Source organism: Hevea brasiliensis, chromosome 4, assembly GCF_030052815.1.
Source record: "Hevea brasiliensis isolate MT/VB/25A 57/8 chromosome 4, ASM3005281v1, whole genome shotgun sequence".
In the NCBI taxonomy this organism is placed as follows: Eukaryota; Viridiplantae; Streptophyta; class Magnoliopsida; order Malpighiales; family Euphorbiaceae; genus Hevea; species Hevea brasiliensis.
The window spans coordinates 106,304,343-106,326,262 of NC_079496.1; the positions used below are offsets into that span (position 1 = coordinate 106,304,343).

Consider the following 21,920-nt stretch of genomic DNA (forward strand, 5'->3'; position numbering starts at 1 on the left):
CATTAATCATATTGAATGGATCAAGATCATACATCCCAGCAGCTTGCCTTTTTTGAGTTGGAGCTGGTCCTCTTGGACTACTCCAAAGATGAGTATTCTTTGCAATTTTCTCCAATAGCTCATAAGCTTCATCTTCATGCTTCATAATAAATTCTCCTCCTGTTTGAGCATCAATAATCCCTCTGATTGCAGGAGTGACATTTGTGTAAAAATTCTGATTTATCATCCATTTTGGAATGGCATGATGTGGGCATAATCTCTCTAATTCCTTCCATCTCATCCATGACTCATAGAGAGTTTCATCTTCTCTTGGTCTGAAGGCTGTCATTTGATTCCTCAATTCTTGAGTTTTTCCAGGTGGAAAATATTGTGCAAGAAATGCATCAGTGAGTTGCTCCCAATTTGTAATGGAGTTGTGAGGTAAAGAATCAAGCCAATCCAATGCTCTATCTTTCAAAGAGAATGGGAATAGCTTCAATCTTGCTGCATCATCAGACACTCCAGGTTGTTTTTGCATGTCACAGATCATAGCAAACTTCTTCAGATGTGTGTGTGGATTTTCAGAAGGATGACCCCCAAATTGAGAATTTTGAATCATTTGAAGAACTCCAAAATCCATCTTGTAACTATTTGCATCAATTCTTGGTCTTGCTATGCTCTCTCTCAAGTCATCAAAACGAGGAAAAGCATGATCCATCATACTTCCCCTAGGCACATTAGCATTAACAACTTCTTCACCTTGGGCTGCATTTTCATTGTTTTGATCATTTCCAGCATTAACACCAATTCTCATTCGTTCATCAGCCATGACTTCTTCTAATTCAGTTTCTCTCAAGGCTTCTTTTCTTTTTCTGGTTTCTTTCTTATTGGCCTTACAAAATTTCTCAATTTCAGGATTAAACAATAAGGATGTGTCACTTGTGCTTCTAGCTCTTCTCATAAAAGATTAAAAGTACCTGAAAAATAACAAACAAACACAAAATGAAAAGATAACAAAAATAAAACTAAAAACAACTAAAATAATCAAGAATTCAATCTTAAACAAACAACTCCCCGGCAACGGCGCCAAAAACTTGATGCGTCCCTGCCGCAAGTGCACGGGTCGTACAAGTAGTATAGAAAAGATATCGTTCCCACGAGGAGTTGTGTTAATGATTGAATTTTTGATATAAAAAGTTGAGTAAATTGAAATATTTTTGAAATTAAAGTAATGAATTAATGGGTATTGAGAATGTGAAATCTATGTATGCAAAATTAATAATCTATTCAACAATGTATTAATTAAACTAAAATTGCATCAAATTGAAATAAGCAAGTTCAAATATGGCAATATTCAAAATGGCAAGTAATTAAATTAGATTAGAAATTAACAATGGTAAAAAGGCAATTCCGGAGTTCGGGATTTCATATTCGAGCTATTTTGGGATTTTAAATTGGTTATCCAATCTTATGAAACTTATGGGTTTTAAGGAGATTAATTCTTAAATCCTTTGAATTCCCTTTCGAGTGAGACAAAGAGTGCCTTAATCAAACTAATCCTACTTTCGTGGAGTTAGAATTAATTAAGACCCATTAAGTTCTTTAATTAATCTGTGAATCCTCTTAATCCTTAGCCTATTTCTAGGTCTAAGTTAATTAAGTCCAATTTCTTGATTATCTATCATAAGGCCTTCTTCTTTCGGTGCTTCAACCATGGATTAAGAACATCACTTAATGGGATCCTACACTAAGCATGTCATTAAGCACACAAGAAATGAATAAAACTCATTAAGACCACAAAATATGGATTACCCAATCAAAATCCACAAAATATCTCAAATATTACAACCCTTACTCCAGAATCAAAGGTAAAACTACTCACTATCCATAATGCTTACAAGATATATTGAGTTTAAATGGAAATAAAGCTTTAATCTAAGCTAAGGAATAAGAAATTAAACACTAGAAATGTAGAAAAATGTAAGGAAAGAAAGAAATCTGCAAATCTTGGTTGAAAATGGTGTGGAAGGTGAAAGTGACTCCTCAAATTCTGCCTCTCTTCTCCTTTCCTTTTCTGCTCCTTGTCCCCCTCTCTAAAATGGGAAAATGAGACTATTTATAGCATTTTTCTGACATGGAGCCCTAAAATGGTATGTTCTAGGAGGAATTATCTGAGGGAATCTTCTGCCAGCTCATTAATGAACTCTTTATGGGACTGCATAAGTGGACTGCATAAGTTATGCAGTCCCTTATGCGCTTTTACCGATTCTCGTTCACTTATGCGAAATCGCATGACTTGGTGCATAGGCTATGCACAATTCCGTGAAGGTGCATAAGGGAGGCGAGAATGTGCATAGGCTATGCAGTCTCCTTATGCAGATTTCGGCAGGTATTGGAACAGTGATTTTTCTCCTTATGCAGATCTGCATAGCTTATGCGGCAAGTTATGCACAATTTGGTCAATGCATATTTCAGCTTGAAAACTTGTTTTTGACATCTTTGGCTGTAGAAGTCACTCCTCAATGGCAAAATTTCTCTTCAGTCCTTCAAAAACACCATTTTTCCTACAAAACAAAGTAAAAGATACAAATTAATCCAAAATCGATAATTATGGAAAACTAACTAATTAACTAATGAAATTAGCTAAAAAATAACTAATAATAGAATAAAATAGCTATGAAATTAGACCTAAATGACTATGCAAAATGTATGCATCAAATACCCCCAAACTCAAGCTTTTGCTTGTCCTCAAGCAAACTTTAGAATGTGATGCAAAAAATTTTTTTTAGGGTTGCCTTATCCAAAGAGCTATGAAAATCACCTATTAAAGTAACTTAACACACCTTTAGCCATACCAACAATCCATATACCCATCCTTCAAAATGCAAAGAATCTAATGCTTATCCAAGCTTTCACCGCTAAGCCATCAAGTCAATTATCATTCAAAATCCCCAAACCAACCAATCAAAAGAGAGAGTCATGCTCAAAAGGAATTCTAGAACAATCAATAGTCAAAGTGTCTCTATATAGAATGATGGAATTAAATGAATGAATGGATAATTTTCCAATCCCATAGGCAAATTCCCTACTCCTATCTCCACTAATATAGCAAATACTATCAAGAGATCAAAGGTCTTTTTAGGGATGTAATGGGGCCATGGGGTTCAAAAATGAGGCTAAGAAGAAAAATGGGTAAAAAGGATTCAAAGCATGAGAATATTTCCAATCTTAACAACATAAGGTACACTTCTTATTTTATTATAATTTTTTTTTATATATATATGGAGGAGAGAAGTACACAATGAGAATTGTCAAGTGCTAGCAAAGCACATAAAAATGGAGGGACATTTTGATACTTTAAACTTGTATTTTGCATTTTCTTTTGTTGATTGTCCCTAAAAGTGCCACCCCCAAACTCATTTCTTTTAATAATTTGGGTGGATTTCTTTCATTTTGAATGGCAATAGTGAAAAGCACATATACTAGCACTTTTACAATATGACAAGCACTTCTTCTTCCTTTTATTGTATATTTTTTTCTTTTTTTTATTTTTATTTTTATTATTATTTTTTAGAAAGTGTACCTAATATTCAATATTATTCTCATGAAAATGGTTGGAGTGTTTGGTTCATTGGCTAGGTATAAATAAGGGTTTCAAGAAAAATTAGGAATAAAAAGGTTCAAAGGGGTTTGCAAGGGTTAATTTTAATTAGGAAAAAGGCCAAAGGTTTAAAATGAGAAGGTTTAAATCAAAGAATGCCTAATCATCTCTCTTTTCAAGTATAAGCTGGTATTTCGCCTTGAAAGGTTTAGAAAATTTGTTCTAGGATTGGTGAGATATCATTTGACTACCTTATATCCAATAACTCCCTCTAAACACTTCCATCTCCAAATGACTAGTTGGGTGGCTTTTTGGCTAAGAAGATATAGGCAAGGGATAACACTTCAAAACTTTGCACCTCTTAGGAAACTTTCAATCCACAAACCCAACTAAAGGTAAGTCAAATCACTCTCATAGCCAACTTTTCAATACTCAAGGGATTTGGCAAAAAAATTTAATGCATGATGCATGATTCCTAAAAATGAGTGATGCATTAACTAAATGGAGGAAGTCTATTTGTATGCAATGTGTGCAATGTGATGTATAATGTGTATGTGAATGTGTAATGTGTGTATGTATGGATGTATATGTAAAATATTTACAATATATGTAAATGGAATGGGATGAGATGCTCCTATACTCAAAATGTGAAAAAATAAAGCCAAAAATCAAAATGTGCACCCCCAAACTCAAAATTGGACATTGTCCTCAATGTCTCAAGTAGTGCATTATCAAAAGTCAAAGCAAATAGTAATTACCAGGAATTGTAAAGAATAAGAGCAAAAAGAAAGAGTTACCTGGTATGGGGCAGAGGAGAATTCAAGATATAAAGGGATGCATAAGAAGCTGCACAGGTTATGCAGAGTTAAGTGCTGTCCAGAACATGTGCATAAGTAGGGTGCATAAGCCGTGCGGTTCTGCATGAGTGGCAATATGGGTTACATAGGCTATGCAGGACATTTACATAAGGGGAATACAGCCTGTGCAGTTATGCATAAGCTGCTGCATGATGATTAGCAAGGGGAAATGTACAACCAGCAGTAGAAGCATTGAAATATATACAGAGTATGGGCAAATATGTACAGAAGGGCAATAAGTGCAATGAAAATCAAAGAAAACTAATGTAATAGCTATCCAATGAAACTTCAAGAAAAACAGAATTTAAAACAAACTAATTCAAAACAAACAAACATAATTCAAAACAAACTATAAATGTTTGAACATATTTACAAAGGAAAAGTCCTACAAGTTGGAACAAAAGTAAAACAAATACTAATCTAGTTCTATTGTTTTGCCCTTATCCAAGGATGTTGCTAAGGGGCTGGTGGCTGCTGCCTGCTGTCGAAATGATGGTGCTGGAGGAGGTGATGGAGGTGGGGGTGGCATGCCCAGAAAGATCACGAGTTGCTTCACCATCTCCTTCAATTCTTTCTGCTTGTGCCTGGTTTCCATGACAAGGTCAAATAGGTGATCATGACGATCCTTGAGTGTATCAAGACCAGTGTCAAGCTTCCTATCCACAAAGTATATATCATCACTAAGCCTTTCAAGATAGGTGAATAAGGCTTTAGTGTTGAATGCAGGAGGGGCTGTGGATGAGGAAGGTTCAGCTGTAGGAGGTATGGGCTGAGCAGAGGCTGCTGGGGTGTCCTGTGCAGGCTGAGGGGGTGGGGTAGTGTCAGTAGAGTGCTGTGGGACTGATGGGAAAGGTTGGGCTTCTGGTTGTGCAATGGGCCTGGCCACGCAGTTGTGCAATATCGAATGTGGCAAATCGAACCTGCTTTTAGATAGGTGTGCAGCATCAAAATATAAGGTGTCCACAAGTGCTGGTATTTGGTGCTCTTCAGGACTAAAACCAAAATGCTTGGCTATAACTGTTATGAGCCCACCCAAGACAATGTCACCTATGGATTTTGTGGCAATATGCAACACATGCTCACAAAAGAAATAACCAGGAGAAACCTTGACCTTGTGAAATGCACACCGTAACATAAATAATTCAGATTTCCCAAAGACTGAACTAGTCCCTCTGCCCAATATGGTGCTAGCAATCAGCCTATGAATAAGCCTAAGTGCAGGGTCAAGTATTTGGGAGGTTTTTGATCTTCCAGCAGAGAAAGTTTGGGGTTGGTTTGTGATAATTCTCCAAAATTGGGCAGCATTCCAAATACCCTTGTTGGCTACCTCTACTCCAGTATGTGGCACCCGAAATAACCCATCAATTGCAAAACCAAAAATGCTATGAAATTGGTCCAATGACAGCTCTCTATTTTGCCCCAAACATCTAAATTTCATAATTGGCTTATGGTCTACATCATGCAATTTGAGGGTAGCAGAGAATGAAGAAATAAACTCCAAAACTAGAGTTGGATAAACTATCTCCTGCTTATGCACAAATTCCATCCAACCCATACCATCAAGTTATGCAACTACATTGTCAAATAAACCAAGAGATTGTAGAGAATCGACAGAAATATACCTAGTGGGTTGTACCCTCCTATCCTTGAGTCTCTTAAAAGCTGCCTTTTGAATTGTATCAGGAAGAGGCCAAGGTAGCTTTGATACCTGTGAAGCTACTGAAATTGACTTTTTGCTGGAAGAGGGTGTGGAGGCTGGAGTTTTTGGCTTTTTGGGTGGTGGTTCCGACAATGGGGTGGGTGGTTCTTTGCGTTTGGATAGAGGAGGGGCAGAGGACATGGGTCGCACAGATTTCGACCGGATTTTTCGTTTGTACGTGGTTGTGGGAGGTGGTGGGGGTGTTGCTTGTGGAAGGGAATCGGCATTGGGAGGTATCGTTGACAATGGCGAGACTTCGAGAGGAGAAGTTGGACGAGAATGGGGAGGCGACTCCATTGCCGATGGAGAGGATGGAGGAGGTGAGGGCGGAAATGAGAATGCAGGGAGAAGTTAGGGTTTATCCGACGAGAATGCGAGTGGAGAAAAAGGGTATGCTGGAATTGAGGTCGTGGGGGAAAAGGGGTGAGCAGGGATATCGGGAGGTGGAGGAGGGAAGAGAGAATTGCCGAAAAGAAATTTGATTTGAATCGGGTTTATGTAGAAACTGCATAAGTGAAAAGTGATTTATGCATAACCTGTGCACTCTTTTATACATGTTTCAGAATGATTTGAACTTCAGAGAAATAGCTCATGCACAAGTGCATAAGTCATGCACTGTCCTTATGCACTGTTCGACAAGTTTTGAAATCTTGGGTTAGTGGTCATGCAGTTGTGCATAAGTCATGCACTCTCCTTATGCACATTTCGGTGGGTTTTGGTGTTTGGAAAACGTGGTTATGCAGAAGTGCATAAGTCATGCACTCTGCTTATGCATGTTTCGGTGGGTTCTGATTGTTATGGAAGGTGGTTATGCGTAGTGCATAGGTCATGCACTCGCTCATGCAGTCTCAGATTTTGGTGTTTGGGGTTGGTGGTCATGTAGTTGTGCATAAGCTATGCACTCTGCTTATGCACTCTTCGGTGGGTTTTGAGATTCAGAGTGTGAGGTCATGCAGAAGTGCATAAGCTATGCACTCTGCGTATGCATGCACCCTCAGTTTGAATTTTTGATTGGTCATGCAGAAGTGCATAAGTCATGCACTCTGCTTATGCACCCCTCGGCAGGTTTGAATTTTTGGAGTTTCTGGTTATGCAGAAGTGCATAAGTTATGCACTCTGCTTATGCACCCCTCGGCAAGTTTGGAGATTCAGAGTTTTTGGTCATGCGGAAGTGCATAAGTTATGCACCCTCCTTATGCAGACTTCGGCAGAGAGAGAAAATGCAGAATTTGAAGTTATGCAAATGTGCATAAGTCATGCACTCACCTTATGCAAATTTTGACAGATATGAAATTTGACAAAATGAGGTTATGCAGAGTTGCATAAGCTATGCATTCTTCTCATGCACTTTGCAACAGGGATGAAAATGGCAAAAATTGTGGTTATGCAGGATTGCATAAGCTATGCAGTTGCTTATGCACAATTCAACAAGATTAAGATTGCAATGGAACATGATTTGCAAGTGTGAAAAATACCCTAGAATGAGGAAATATAATTCTATGAAGCATAAACCATGAGAAATTTTCACCAAAAACACATCAATATATACAAAGTTCATCAAAAATGCATCACACAAGCATGTAGAAATGGATCCTACATAAAAGACCTTTGAGAACTATGCCATTTTGACTCAAATTCTGCAAATCAACATTTAGCACATTAAAACTCAATAAAATCTGCATAAAGTTGCATCTATTCACAAATGATGAAATGAACTCTCCAAGTTTTGCCAAGAAAATGCACCATACCTACCTTGAACCCCACAACCCAAATAAACTCAAAACTGCAAAAAATGACTCACTTACCACCATATTAACATTATAAGCACAAATATTAAAAATTTACACACCCAACCTCACCAAGAACATAAGCCATCTACTGCAGACACCCTCTTTGCTGCAGAATGTCATTTTTTTGCTCTGCATAAACCGGGTAGCAACCCAAGGACATAATTCATCTGCTGCAGACCTTTCCTTGCTGCAGACCTTTCCTTGCTGCAGATTTCATTTTTCCTCTTTGCATAAACCAGGTAGCAGACCCTGCACTGGTTATGCAGCAAAAATCAATCAATTTGTAGGAGATTTAAAGAACATAATTTCAGGTTAAGGGTCACTCCCCAGCAGTTCACCAACCTTCCTCCATTGAAATACATCTACAAGGGACAAAATTCAACAAATGTCAAAAATTGAATTTGGGGAGATTCAAGATAAAAACAAAAGTAATGAAAGTAAAAGTAAATCAGCAAAATAAAAATAAAAGGACTTGGGATGCCTCCCAAGAGGGCTAATTTATAGTCCTTAGCTGGACTTTTCATGAATTTCACTGAAAAGAGGTGAGGGATTGGAGAGCTTGTAACAGCTTGCTCCTATTATTGGGTCTCCAGTTATGTAATGTTTCAATCTATGCCCATTGACCTTAAAATTCCCAGATTTTTCACTCCAAATTTCAATTGCTCCATAAGGGAAAACCTTAGAAACTCTATATGGACCAGTCCACCTTGACTTAAGTTTTCCAGGGAACAATTTCAATCTTGAGTTGAACAACAAAACTAAATCACCTTCTTTGAATTCCTTTTTTCTAAGATGCTTATCATGCCAAACTTTAGTTATTTCTTTGTAAATACGGGCACTTTCATAAGCATCCATCCTCAGTTCCTCAAGCTCATTAAGTTGCAATAGTCTCTTTTCACCAGCTTGCTTAAGATCAAAATTCAAGGTCTGAATGGCCCAATATGCTTTATGTTCTAGCTCCACAGGTAAATGACAAGACTTACCATACACCAACCTAAAGGGAGTAGTTCCTATAGGGGTTTTGTAGGCAGTCCTATATGCCCATAAAGCATCATCTAGTTTGATAGACCAATCTTTCCGAGAATTGTTCACTGTTTTCTCCAAAATATGCTTGAGCTCTCTGTTAGAAATTTCAACTTGTCCTGAAGTTTGAGGGTGGTATGGGGTAGCTATCTTGTGCACTACACCATACTTCCTCATTAAGCTCTCAAATTGCTTATTGCAAAAATGGGAACCCCCATCACTAATTACAGCCCTAGGAGCTCCAAATCTGCTCAAGACAAATTTCTTCAAGAATTTCACTACCACTCTAGCATCATTAGTTGGAGTTGCAATAGCTTCCACCCACTTTGACACATAGTCAACCCCAACTAAGATGTATCTATTACCATATGAAAGAGGAAATGGCCCCATAAAATCTATTCCCCAAACATCGAATAATTCCACTTCAAGAATATTATTTAGGGGCATTTGATCTCTTTTTGACAAATTTCCACTCCTTTGACATTTATCACAGTCCAACACAAATTTCCTCACATCCTTAAAAAGATTTGGCCAAAAGAAACCAGCTTGCAAAATTTTACTAGCTGTTTTAGAGATTCCAAAATGTCCTCCATAATCAGAAGCATGGCAATGATGCATAATACTCTGTATCTCCTCTTCAGGAATACACCTCCTTATTAAACCATCACAGCATCTCCTAAAGAGTAAAGGATCATCCCATCTATAAAATTTCACTTCATGCAAAAACTTTTTCTTTTGTTGACATGTCATACCTAGAGGTAAAACTCCACAAGATGGATAATTCACAAAGTCTGCATACCAAGGTAGTTTAGCAACAAGAGAGAAAAGTTGTTCATCCAAGAAAAACTCATCAATAGGGATTTCATCCAATTCTTCATCATCCAATTTCAGCCTACTAAGATTATCAGCAACTACATTTTCAGCTCCCTTCTTATCTCTAATCTCCAAATCAAACTCTTGTAACATCAGAATCCACCTAATGAGCCTAAGTTTAGCCTCCTTTTTACGGAGCAAATACCTGATGGCTGCATGATCTGAAAATATAACCACCTTTGAGTCAATAATGTAAGGTCTGAATTTTTCCAATGCAAAGACAATTGCTAAAAATTCCTTTTCAGTTGTTCCATAATTTGTTTGAGCCTCATCTAGTGTTCTACTAGCATAATAAATAGCATAAGCCTTTTTGTCCTTTCTTTGACCAAGAACAGCTCCAATTGCATAGTTACTAGCATCACACATAATTTTAAAAGGTAGGCTCCAATCAGGTGGTTGCATGATTGGTGCAGTGATAAGAGCTTGCTTCAACCTGCAAAAGGCATCCAAACACTCTTGGTCAAATACAAATGGTGTGTCATTACTTAACAAATTAGACAAAGGTTTGGCTATTTTAGAAAAATCCTTGATAAAGCGTCTGTAGAACCCGGCATGTCCTAGAAAACTTCGAATTCCTTTGACATTGGTAGGAGGAGCCATCTTCTCTATCACTTCAACTTTGGCTTTATCAACCTCTATTCCTCTGTTAGACACCAAATGTCCAAGCACTATCCCTTCCTGAACCATGAAATGACACTTTTCCCAATTTAACACAAGGTCAGTATCTGCACATCGCTGCAAAACTTTAGAAAGGTTAGCCAAGCATATGTCAAATGAAGATCCATAAACAGAAAAATCGTCCATAAAAACCTCCATTATGTCTTCAATGAAATCTGAGAAGATTGCCATCATGCACCTTTGAAAAGTGGCTGGTGCATTACACAACCCAAATGGCATCCTCCTATAAGCAAAGGTTTCATATGGACAAGTAAAAGTGGTTTTCTCTTGATCATTTGGATGGATAGGGATTTGAAAAAAACCTGAATATCCATCTAAATAGCAAAAGTAAGAATGCCTAGCCAGTCTTTCTAACATCTGATCAATGAAGGGAAGTGGAAAATGATCTTTTCTAGTGGCAACATTTAATTTTCTGTAATCTATGCACATTCGCCAACTAGTTACTGTTCTGGTGGGAATTAATTCATTATTTTCATTTTTGACAACTGTCATTCCACCCTTTTTTGGGACAACATGTACTGGGCTCACCCAAGTACTATATGAGATAGGGTATATGATCCCTGCATCAAGCAACTTCAAAATTTCCTTTTTAACAACTTCTTTCAACCTCCTTTGATGTTCAATAGATGGTTTACAATTTTCTTCCAAAATGATTCTATGCATGCAAAAGTGTGGGCTTATTCCCTTAATGTCATCTATGGTGTATCCTAAGACTTTCCTAAATTGTCTCAACACTCTTAACAACTTATCAGCCTCTAAGGTACTCAAGTTTGCATTTACAATTACTGGATAAGTGTTATTAGTGCCAAGAAATTCATACCTGAGCTGGGAAGGAAGTTGCTTAAGTTCTACCTTAGGTGCATCTTCTTCCTTGAATGATGATTGCTTAAATTCGACTTTTTCCTTTTGTGTGAGTTGAAAAACTGGAGCAGAAATGAATGGTGGACTTCCCTCTAAGTGTTGAGCATATGCAGCCACATGAGGGTTGTCATAGTCTATGCCTCCTCCATGAACCAAGCAATTTTCAAGTGGATCTTCTGGATATTTCTTTCTGAAGTGTTCTTCAACCAGCTCATCAATAATATCAACTCTCAAGCAAGTATCAGCTTCAGAATGATGCTTCTTCATAGTGTTATTAATATTGAAAACCAATTGCTCTTCACCAACCCTAAGAGTCAATTTTTCTCCTTTCACGTCAATCAAAGCACCAGCTGTAGCCAGGAAAGGCCTTCCTAAGATAATTGGAATATTAAAATCTTCCTCCATGTCCAAGATGACAAAATCAACAGGTATATATAACTTTCCAACCTTCAGAGGCACATTCTCCAAAATCCCTTCAGGATACTTGATTGATCTGTCAGCTAACTGAAGAGAAATATGGGTTGGCTTTAGATCTCCCATATTGAGCTTCTCATAAATTGAGAGGGGCATGAGGCTAACACTAGCCCCTAAATCACATAAAGCTTTTGTAGAACATGATTCCCCAATGTGGCATGGAATTGAAAAACTCTCTGGATCCTTGAGCTTTGGAGGAAGTTTCCTTTGGAGGATAGCACTACATTCTTCTGTCAAAGCTACAGTTTCATCATCTTCAAGTTTCCTCTTGTTTGAGAGAATTTCTTTCAAGAATTTTGCATAAGAGGGCATTTGTGAAAGAGCATCAACAAATGGCACATTTATGTAAAGCTTCTTCAAAACCTCTAAGAACTTCCCAAATTGCTTATCAAGCTTGGCTTTTTGAAATCTTTGTGGAAAGGGAAGTTGTGGCTTGTAGGGCTCAGGAGGTATATACTTCTCTTCCCTCTCTTCAATTTCCTCTTTACATTTTTCTACATTCTCTTGTTTTTCACTCTCATCAGTTTCTTTCCCATTTTCTGCATTCTCACTATTTTCACTCTTCTCATCATTTATAACTTTCCCACTTCTTAAAGTAATAGCTTGACACTGCTCTCTTGGGTTTTCTGGTTGACTTGGTAGTTTTCCGAAAGACTTGGCACTTGAGGAAGATGCTTGTTGTGCAATCTGATTTTCCAAAGATTCTTATGTGTTTGCATCTGTTCTAGCCTTGGTTTCATCTCTCTCATCTCCTCATCATGCTTATTTTGGTTAGCAAGAATCATTGCAATAAAGCTTGATGGTGGAATTTTGTTCTTCTTTGCTTTGGTGGAGGATTCATATTTTTCTGTGAAAATTAGGCAATGGTTGCCTATTTTGCTGATATGGAACTCCTTGTCGCTGTTGTGGTTGAAAATTCGATTTGGAACTTGTCTTTGCTTATTTCCCCATGAAAAGTTGTGATGATTACTCCAATTTGGATTGTAAGTTTGAGAATAAGAATTCCCATTTGCTTGTTTCCATAATTACTAACATATCTCGCTTATTCTCCATAATCTACTCCACACCTGGTAGTTCCTCTGCATAAGCAACTTGTTGTGAACTTCCAGCTGATGATGATGAACTAACCAACATACTCAAGTCTTCCATCTTCTTAGCCAAAACATTAGTAAGTGCATCAAACTTTGCATTAATCATATTGAATGGATCAAGATCTTACATCCCAGCAGCTTGCCTTTTTTGAGTTGGAGCTGGTCCTCTTGGACTACTCCAAAGATGAGTATTCTTTGCAATTTTCTCCAATAGCTCATAAGCTTCATCTTCATGCTTCATAATAAATTCTCCTCCTGTTTGAGCATCAATAATCCTCCGATTGCAGGAGTGACATTTGTGTAAAAATTCTGATTTATCATCCATTTTGGAATGGCATGATGTGGGCATAATCTCTCTAATTCCTTCCATCTCATCCATGACTCATAGAGAGTTTCATCTTCTCTTGGTCTGAAGGCTGTCATTTGATTCCTCAATTCTTGAGTTTTTCCAGGTGGAAAATATTGTGCAAGAAATGCATCAGTGAGTTGCTCCCAATTTGTAATGGAGTTGTGAGGTAAAGAATCAAGCCAATCCAATGCTCTATCTTTCAAAGAGAATGGGAATAGCTTCAATCTTGCTGCATCATCAGACACTCCAGGTTGTTTTTGCATGTCACAGATCATAGCAAACTTCTTCAGATGTGTGTGTGGATTTTCAGAAGGATGACCCCCAAATTGAGAATTTTGAATCATTTGAAGAACTCCAAAATCCATCTTGTAACTATTTGCATCAATTCTTGGTCTTGCTATGCTCTCTCTCAAGTCATCAAAACGAGGAAAAGCATGATCCATCATACTTCCCCTAGGCACATTAGCATTAACAACTTCTTCACCTTGGGCTGCATTTTCATTGTTTTGATCATTTCCAGCATTAACACCAATTCTCATTCGTTCATCAGCCATGACTTCTTCTAATTCAGTTTCTCTCAAGGCTTCTTTTCTTTTTCTGGTTTCTTTCTTATTGGCCTTACAAAATTTCTCAATTTCAGGATTAAACAATAAGGATGTGTCACTTGTGCTTCTAGCTCTTCTCATAAAAGATTAAAAGTACCTGAAAAATAACAAACAAACACAAAATGAAAAGATAACAAAAATAAAACTAAAAACAACTAAAATAATCAAGAATTCAATCTTAAACAAACAACTCCCCGGCAACGGCGCCAAAAACTTGATGCGTCCTCGCCGCAAGTGCACGGTCGTACAAGTAGTATAGAAAAGATATCGTTCCCACGAGGAGTTGTGTTAATGATTGAATTTTTGATATAAAAAGTTGAGTAAATTGAAATATTTTTGAAATTAAAGTAATGAATTAATGGGTATTGAGAATGTGAAATCTATGTATGCAAAATTAATAATCTATTCAACAATGGATTAATTAAACTAAAATTGCATCAAATTGAAATAAGCAAGTTCAAATATGGCAATATTCAAAATGGCAAGTAATTAAATTCGATTAGAAATTAACAATGGTAAAAAGGCAATTCCGGAGTTCGGGATTTCATATTCGAGCTATTTTGGGATTTTAAATTGGTTATCCAATCTTATGAAACTTATGGGTTTTAAGGAGATTAATTCTTAAATCCTTTGAATTCCCTTTCGAGTGAGACAAAGAGTGCCTTAATCAAACTAATCCTACTTTCGTGGAGTTAGAATTAATTAAGACCCATTAAGTTCTTTAATTAATCTGTGAATCCTCTTAATCCTTAGCCTATTTCTAGGTCTAAGTTAATTAAGTCCAATTTCTTGATTATCTATCACAAGGCCTTCTTCTTTCGGTGCTTCAACCATGGATTAAGAACATCACTTAATGGGATCCTACACTAAGCATGTCATTAAGCACACAAGAAATGAATAAAACTCATTAAGACCACAAAATATGGATTACCCAATTAAAATCCACAAAATATCTCAAATATTACAACCCTTACTCCAGAATCAAAGGTAAAACTACTCACTATCCATAATGCTTACAAGATATATTGAGTTTAAATGGAAATAAAGCTTTAATCTAAGCTAAGGAATAAGAAATTAAACACTAGAAATGTAGAAAAATGTAAGGAAAGAAAGAAATCTGCAAATCTTGGTTGAAAATGGTGTGGAAGGTGAAAGTGACTCCTCAAATTCTGCCTCTCTTCTCCTTTCCTTTTCTGCTCCTTGTCCCCCTCTCTAAAATGGGAAAATGAGACTATTTATAGCATTTTTCTGACATGGAGCCCTAAAATGGTATGTTCTAGGAGGAATTATCTGAGGGAATCTTCTGCCAGCTCATTAATGAACTCTTTATGGGATCAGATAAGTGGATCGCATAAGTTATGCATCCCTTATGCGCTGACCGATTCTGGTTCACTTATGCGAAACTGCATGACTTGGTGCATAGGCTATGCACAATTCCGTGAAGGTGCATAAGGGAGGCGAGAATGTGCATAGGCTATGCAGTCTCCTTATGCAGATTTCGGCAGGTATTGGAACAGTGATTTTTCTCCTTATGCAGATCTGCATAGCTTTTGCGGCAAGTTATGCACAATTTGGTCAATGCATATTTCAGCTTGAAAACTTGTTTTTGACATCTTTGGCTGTAGAAGTCACTCCTCAATGGCAAAATTTCTCTTCAGTCCTTCAAAAACACCATTTTTCCTACAAAACAAAGTAAAAGATACAAATTAATCCAAAATCGATAATTATGGAAAACTAACTAATTAACTAATGAAATTAGCTAAAAAATAACTAATAATAGAATAAAATAGCTATGAAATTAGACCTAAATGACTATGCAAAATGTATGCATCAAAAACTAAAACTCAAAATAAAGGTATGAAAGTCATAGAGTTAGAAATTGAGTCTTAGGACTTGTGTAAAAAGAATAGATGAAAGTTTTAGTCAAATGGAGCTCAAAATTTATTTTTCTTTCAATTACTTTATAAAATTTTTTCTCATCATGACCTTGGATATTGCTATTTGAATATATATTTTTTAAGGTCTAAATTAGATTTTTAAAGATTACAATTTGAAATAGGCATATGGTAAATTAGTTTGCTAACTTGTTTTCTAAAATATAAGTTTGCTAATGTGTTTGCTAAAATATTAGTTTGCTAACTAGTTTACTATTGTTATAAAAAATTTCATTAGTTTGATAAATGATCAGAGTTGCTCAACTTTGTATAAAAAGACAAAATAACGGCTATTTTGCCTAGAATAGAGTGTATAACGTTCCAAAAAGGTTTCAAACAGTTTAAAATGATTTGGGACTATAAATATACCTTCTTTACTTCATTTTATACTTGATGAAAGCTTACAATTGCACTCCATTATTGATTTTTCATTTATTGCTTTCATTCAAGAGTTTTAAAGTGTTTGAGCTACCATTGGCAAATCAACTCATCTCTTCTTTATAGTTTGATTTGTATTGAGTGAGAGTAAGTGTTAAAACATTAAATTGCATTCAAGAGAGGTTGTACAAGCACCTATTGAAGCTTGAGAGTGTGAGTGCTTGAGATAGCACTTGTCAAGGGTTCAAGCTACCTTGGTAAAAGCTTGGTGTTGAAAAAGTTGTAAAGGTCTTTTTGTCTCTTGCCTTTAAAAGAGCAAATAATGGAGAGAAGATTCAAAGAGGGTTTTTTGAGAGAGTGGATGTAGGCTAGTTAAGCCGAACCACTATAAAAATCATTGTATTTGAATTCTCTAACCTTAATCTCTTTACTTCTGTGTAATTTAATTTCTATGCATGATATTGAATGTTGATTGAATATATTGAGTTGATATACTTGAAGATATATTGAGTAGGTTGAAAAAATTAGTTGAATATTTTGTGATGCATGTTATATCAAAAATTACTATAAAATATTGATTGAAGCTTGAACCGAAATTTAGGGATACATTATTGAAACACATATCACTTTCACTATATATAATGGAGCACCTAGTTGAAGAAAGCCACAATTTTTCATTAAGCTACAAGCAAGGACTAAAAAATTGTTTAAGTCCAATTCACCTCCCTCTTGGACTATTTTGGGAGAACAAGGCCAATAATGGTTCGAAGTGATTGTCAACAAGGTTGAGGACAACTATCAAAGTTCTATGAGCTTTGAAATGTAGTAAGTCTTTTCACTGGTGAAATGCTAGTTAATTTAAATATCAAATACCACAACAAAATTATTTTGTAATATTGAAATTATTCTCAGAATTGTGAAATCTCAAGTTTAAGTCCAATTGAAATTAATTATATCAAAAAATAAAATTATTTTAGTGACGGATTAACAGATCCATAGCTAACATTATCAATTGATCTGTCTTTAATATATAGAGAAAAGTACAAAAAAAAAACCTTATGATTTTGCACTTTGACATATGAGGGGCAATGATTTAATTTTTATTAATTTAATATCATATGTTTTCCCTCTTAAAGAATGTGGTCCAAAACCGTTAGTTACCATATTAAATGATGCTGACGTGGCAAACATGTGATGTTGACATGATGACACATAAGTGCTATGTGTTCGCTAAATATGTGCCACGTAGCTGCGACGTTTGTCATGTGTCACAAGGTCAACACCGCATATTTATCATGTTAGCATCTAACTAATGATTTGAACCATATTTTTTACTTATAGAAAAAAAAAAACTATATTTACTAATGGAAAAAAATACAAAATATTAAATTGACAAAAATTAAATCATGGTCCCTCATGTGTCAAAGTGCAAAACTATAGATTTTTTTTTTAATTTTTCCCCAACATATAGTTAATTAGTGGCTAAAGTCTTTTAGAGGCAGCATTTGTTGCGACGAAACAAATCCATCACTAATGCATAATTAATTAAAAATTGACTTTAATTTTTCGCGAGCAAGGTTGTATGATCAATATCTTGGGCAACTTAGTTGTTCTCTTTTGGTCATTATCATTATCTTGAGTAATAATTAATTCATTGTGGATGTCAAATTAATTGATATCATGAAGTCAATTCATATTTGGACACAAATTAAAAATGAAACTATTATTTAGATCATCAACTTGAAAATAAAAACATATATCATTGAAAGTTTTAAATATATTATCCATATTTTATTTAATTTTATTTTGAAATACTTATAGCAATTTGATAAGATAAAATCAAAACATTATTTCCATTTTAATTAATATAAAATATCAGAGTTATGAGCTTATGAAAACAAAATTTGAATTTAGTGCTCCAAATTAAAGTAGAATATAACCGTTAGCAAGTTGCTTATAAAAGTATATATAAAATATATATATCTACAAGAAATCAATATATATATATTCACTCGCATATGAATAGTGTGAAAGCAATTAAAAATGAAAAGAATTATGAAAATAATTAACCTTACATTAGTTGAAACTTAGATTCAAGCATATATCAGCTCTAAGCCTCGAATATTAATTAGAGTTTTGTGAACCTAAAGGCCATGACTTCTCATATCGAATTTTAAGACTATTTTCATGTTTTCTTAATCTGGGTTTCGATAGCAATGTGTCCTTAATTATCCAGTGATGAGACCTGATTAAAGAATGGAATGAAGGGTATGACTCCATTGTGACCCCCCGATCCATGTACTGCATTCTTCCATTCCAAATGGCGTACTTGGTTTTCATAAGGAGCTAAAATTTTATCTTTAACCAAATGAACTGTTGATGGATATAATAAATTATTTGGACCCATTATATACTGATTTTCAGCCCTCGGCGTGGAAATTATTTATCATTGTGCACTAGTGATGATGCGACATGATTTTGAAATTAATTATAATCCACAACCACCCATTTTTATTTGGGCAATATAATTGTGTTCACTTGTGGCAATATGAAATCTCTGAAAAGATTATACAAGCTTTTAAGCTGGTGAAGCTTCCATGCTAAGCTGGTAGATGTAAGCAGATGTGTACCAAAGACACTGAATAATTCTGAGAGACTGAGACTGATTGATCGTTCAGAGTCACTGTTTAAGCACTAACGTCTTGCTCCAAAACTACATTATGAGTCTTAACAAATTTGGCAAAACTGCCGTAAAGGCTTATAAAAAAAAAATAATAATAATCCTCCTCCTGTAACACACATGCACAGATGCACATAATCACACACACCCCTAACTGAGCATGGGTTATACCCTTTTAATCTTCTTCTTCTTCCTCTGATCAATCTATATATTAATGACCTGAAAGAAATTTTGGCCTTGAAGGATCAAGCACACACCTACAAGACATGTGAAAGACTCCAAGTTGTGATTAGGATTCAGCCATGTACGCTGACCATATGCATCTCTCTCTATCACACAAATCTTTTCTTCTTCATCACCTGCATAATTGACCTATATTATCCGCAAAATAGTACTGTATATAGTCCAAGGGGACCCTTTTTCACCATAGCCGTACACTACATTTTTTGTTTTATTTTTTGTCCAATGATACAGACAATTGTGTTTTTTCACCATGCACGTTAAATTTCTATATAGGCCGGTGCACTACTTTATTGAGAAAGGAGACCAGGAAATGGGAAAAACAGATCTGCATCATGTGGATTCACCGCTTGTTTTGTCACATGTATTGCCCATATATGTCCAATTGTCGATATGAATTTGTTCATCACATTAATTTCGTATGGGAGTGGGACCTCATGACTTCCTCATCATATCAGAAGCTTTGTGTTTTTGCCTACAGAATACTGCAGAAACTGTATTTTTGCACATATACTCAACATGCATGTATATATATACAGATACGGTCAAAAGTTAATTCTGACCTAAGCATGATCAAATGTTCACAAGGTGCAATAAGCTTAGCTAGCTTCTTCTTCTTCTGCTCTTTGAACCCAGTTGCTGTCAATGACCATATATGCGTATAGCTAAATGCTGGAATGACATTCCATGCACGTAATGGGCCGGAAGCTTCTCTTATTCAGGTTAAATATATGTATGCTACGCATAGCCGAACTTGAGACCTCATAGCACTGGGATTCTAATTTTTCTAAATTAAAGCTCATTCATGGTCTTTAAGACTATCCAAAATGAGACTAATATTAATTAATTATCAAGTAGATATCATTAATAATTATTGCATATATACAGTGTGTTGGATGTTATGTAAATTGGCAACGATCGGACACTAATCCAACGAGCAAAGCTCGAGGCGGCCATAAAAATAAATAAAAAGGGGGAAGGGCCGGGACCAGAGAGGACGGGGAAAAAGAAAAAAGAAAGTGACATCTCGCATGGGATGCAGAAGAAGAACGATATGCATTTAATTCACCTCTTATATTTTTTTAGGTATTTCAAACATTTTTTAAAGGAATGTTGACCCCGTGTAGCTCAAAATGAGTATTGATTTTGATGATAACAAAACTCAAATAGAATCTATCTAACCCAACTTTAAAGTAATGTTTAGATTCTTTCTCTTATTTATAAAGAACCGTTGAAGTTGCACCTAAGGAGGAAGAATACTCAAAGGCATCTCAAGTCAAATCCAAGATGATAAAGAACAAGATTATGTAAGCCAAGACTCAAAGTAAAGGTATGAAAGTCATAGAGTTAGAAATTGAGTCTTTAAGTCTTGTGTAAAAAGAATAGATGAAAGTTTAGTCAAATAGAGCTCAAAAATGAAACTTTATCTTCTAATTATTTTATATTTTTTTTCCTCATTATGACCTTGGACACTACTATTAGAACATATTTTTTTCTTAAGGTCTAAATTAGATTTTTTAAATATTACAAGTTGAGATATGTAGCTGTTGACTTAGCTTACTAACTTGTTTGTTAAAATATTAGTTTGCTAATGTATTTGCTAAAAATATTAGTTTACTAACTAGTTTACTACTATTGCCAAAATTTCATTAGTTTGCTAACTTGTTTGCTAAATATTAGTTTGCTAATGTGTTTGCTAAATATATTAGTTTACTAACTAGTTTACTACTGTTGTCAAAATTTCATTAGTTTGCTAAGTGATCAGAGTTGCTTAACTTCGCACAAAAAGACAAAATAATGGCCATTTTGTTTAGAGCAGTTTGTATAACGTTCCAAAAAGATTTCAAACGGACTAAAATGATTTGGGACTATAAATACACCTTCTTTACTTCATTTTACACTTGATGAAAGCTTACATTTGAACTCTAACCTTGATTTTTCATTTATTGCTTTCATTCAAGAGCTTTAAAGATTTTGAGCTACCATTGGCAAATCAACTCATCTCTTTTTTATAGTTTGATTTGTATAGAGTAAAAGTGAGTATTAAAATATTAAGTTGGATTTAAGAGAGGTTGTACAAGCACCTATTGAAGCTTGAGAGTGTAAGTGCTTGAGATAGCACTTGTCAAGGGTTCAAGCTACCTTGGTAAAAGCTTGGTGTTGAAAAGTTATAAAGGGCTTTTGGTCTCTTGCCTTTAAAAGAGCAAATAGTAGAGAGAAGACTCAAAGAGGGTTCTTTGAGAGAGTGGATGTAGGCTAGTTAAGCCGAACCACTATAAAAATCATTGTGTTTGATCTCTCTAACCTTGACCTCCTTACGTTTGTCCAATTTAAATTTTTATGCATGATATTGAATGTTGATTAAATAGATTGAATTGATATACTTGAGGATATATTGAGTGAGTTGAGAAATTAGTTGAATATTGTATGATGCATGTTATGTTAAAAATTACTATAAATATTGATTAAAGCTTGAATTGCAATTTAGGAACACATTGTTGAAACACATATTACTTTCATTATATATAAAGAAGCACCTAGTTTAACAAAGTCTTAATTTTTCATTAGGCTACAAGCAAGGGCCGAAAAATTGTTAAAATCCAATTCACCCCCCTCTTGGACTATTTTGGGACAACAGAATATAATATAATTGTTCAGATCCTAACATATTGCATTATAGATGAAAACAAGTCGAGCATTTTAGAGTGTTCAATATATCAAATCTTGTCGAAATAGATTTAAAGTAATATATATAGAATTGGATTTTAAATGAGTTTAAATTTAGAAAATAATATTCATATTGAATTT

General features: G+C 35.3%; 2 non-coding genes across 2 annotated transcripts; both read left to right on the forward strand.

Moving 5' to 3' along the window:
* Window positions 1-236: 236 nt before the first annotated feature.
* On the forward strand, window positions 237-343 carry LOC131179706 (small nucleolar RNA R71). Its single transcript, XR_009148593.1, has one exon. It is a non-coding gene; the product is annotated as a small nucleolar RNA R71 (small nucleolar RNA).
* Window positions 344-13,257: 12,914 nt separating this feature from the next.
* Window positions 13,258-13,364, forward strand: LOC131179707 (small nucleolar RNA R71). Its single transcript, XR_009148594.1, has one exon. It is a non-coding gene; the product is annotated as a small nucleolar RNA R71 (small nucleolar RNA).
* The last annotated feature ends 8,556 nt before the right edge of the window (window positions 13,365-21,920 follow it).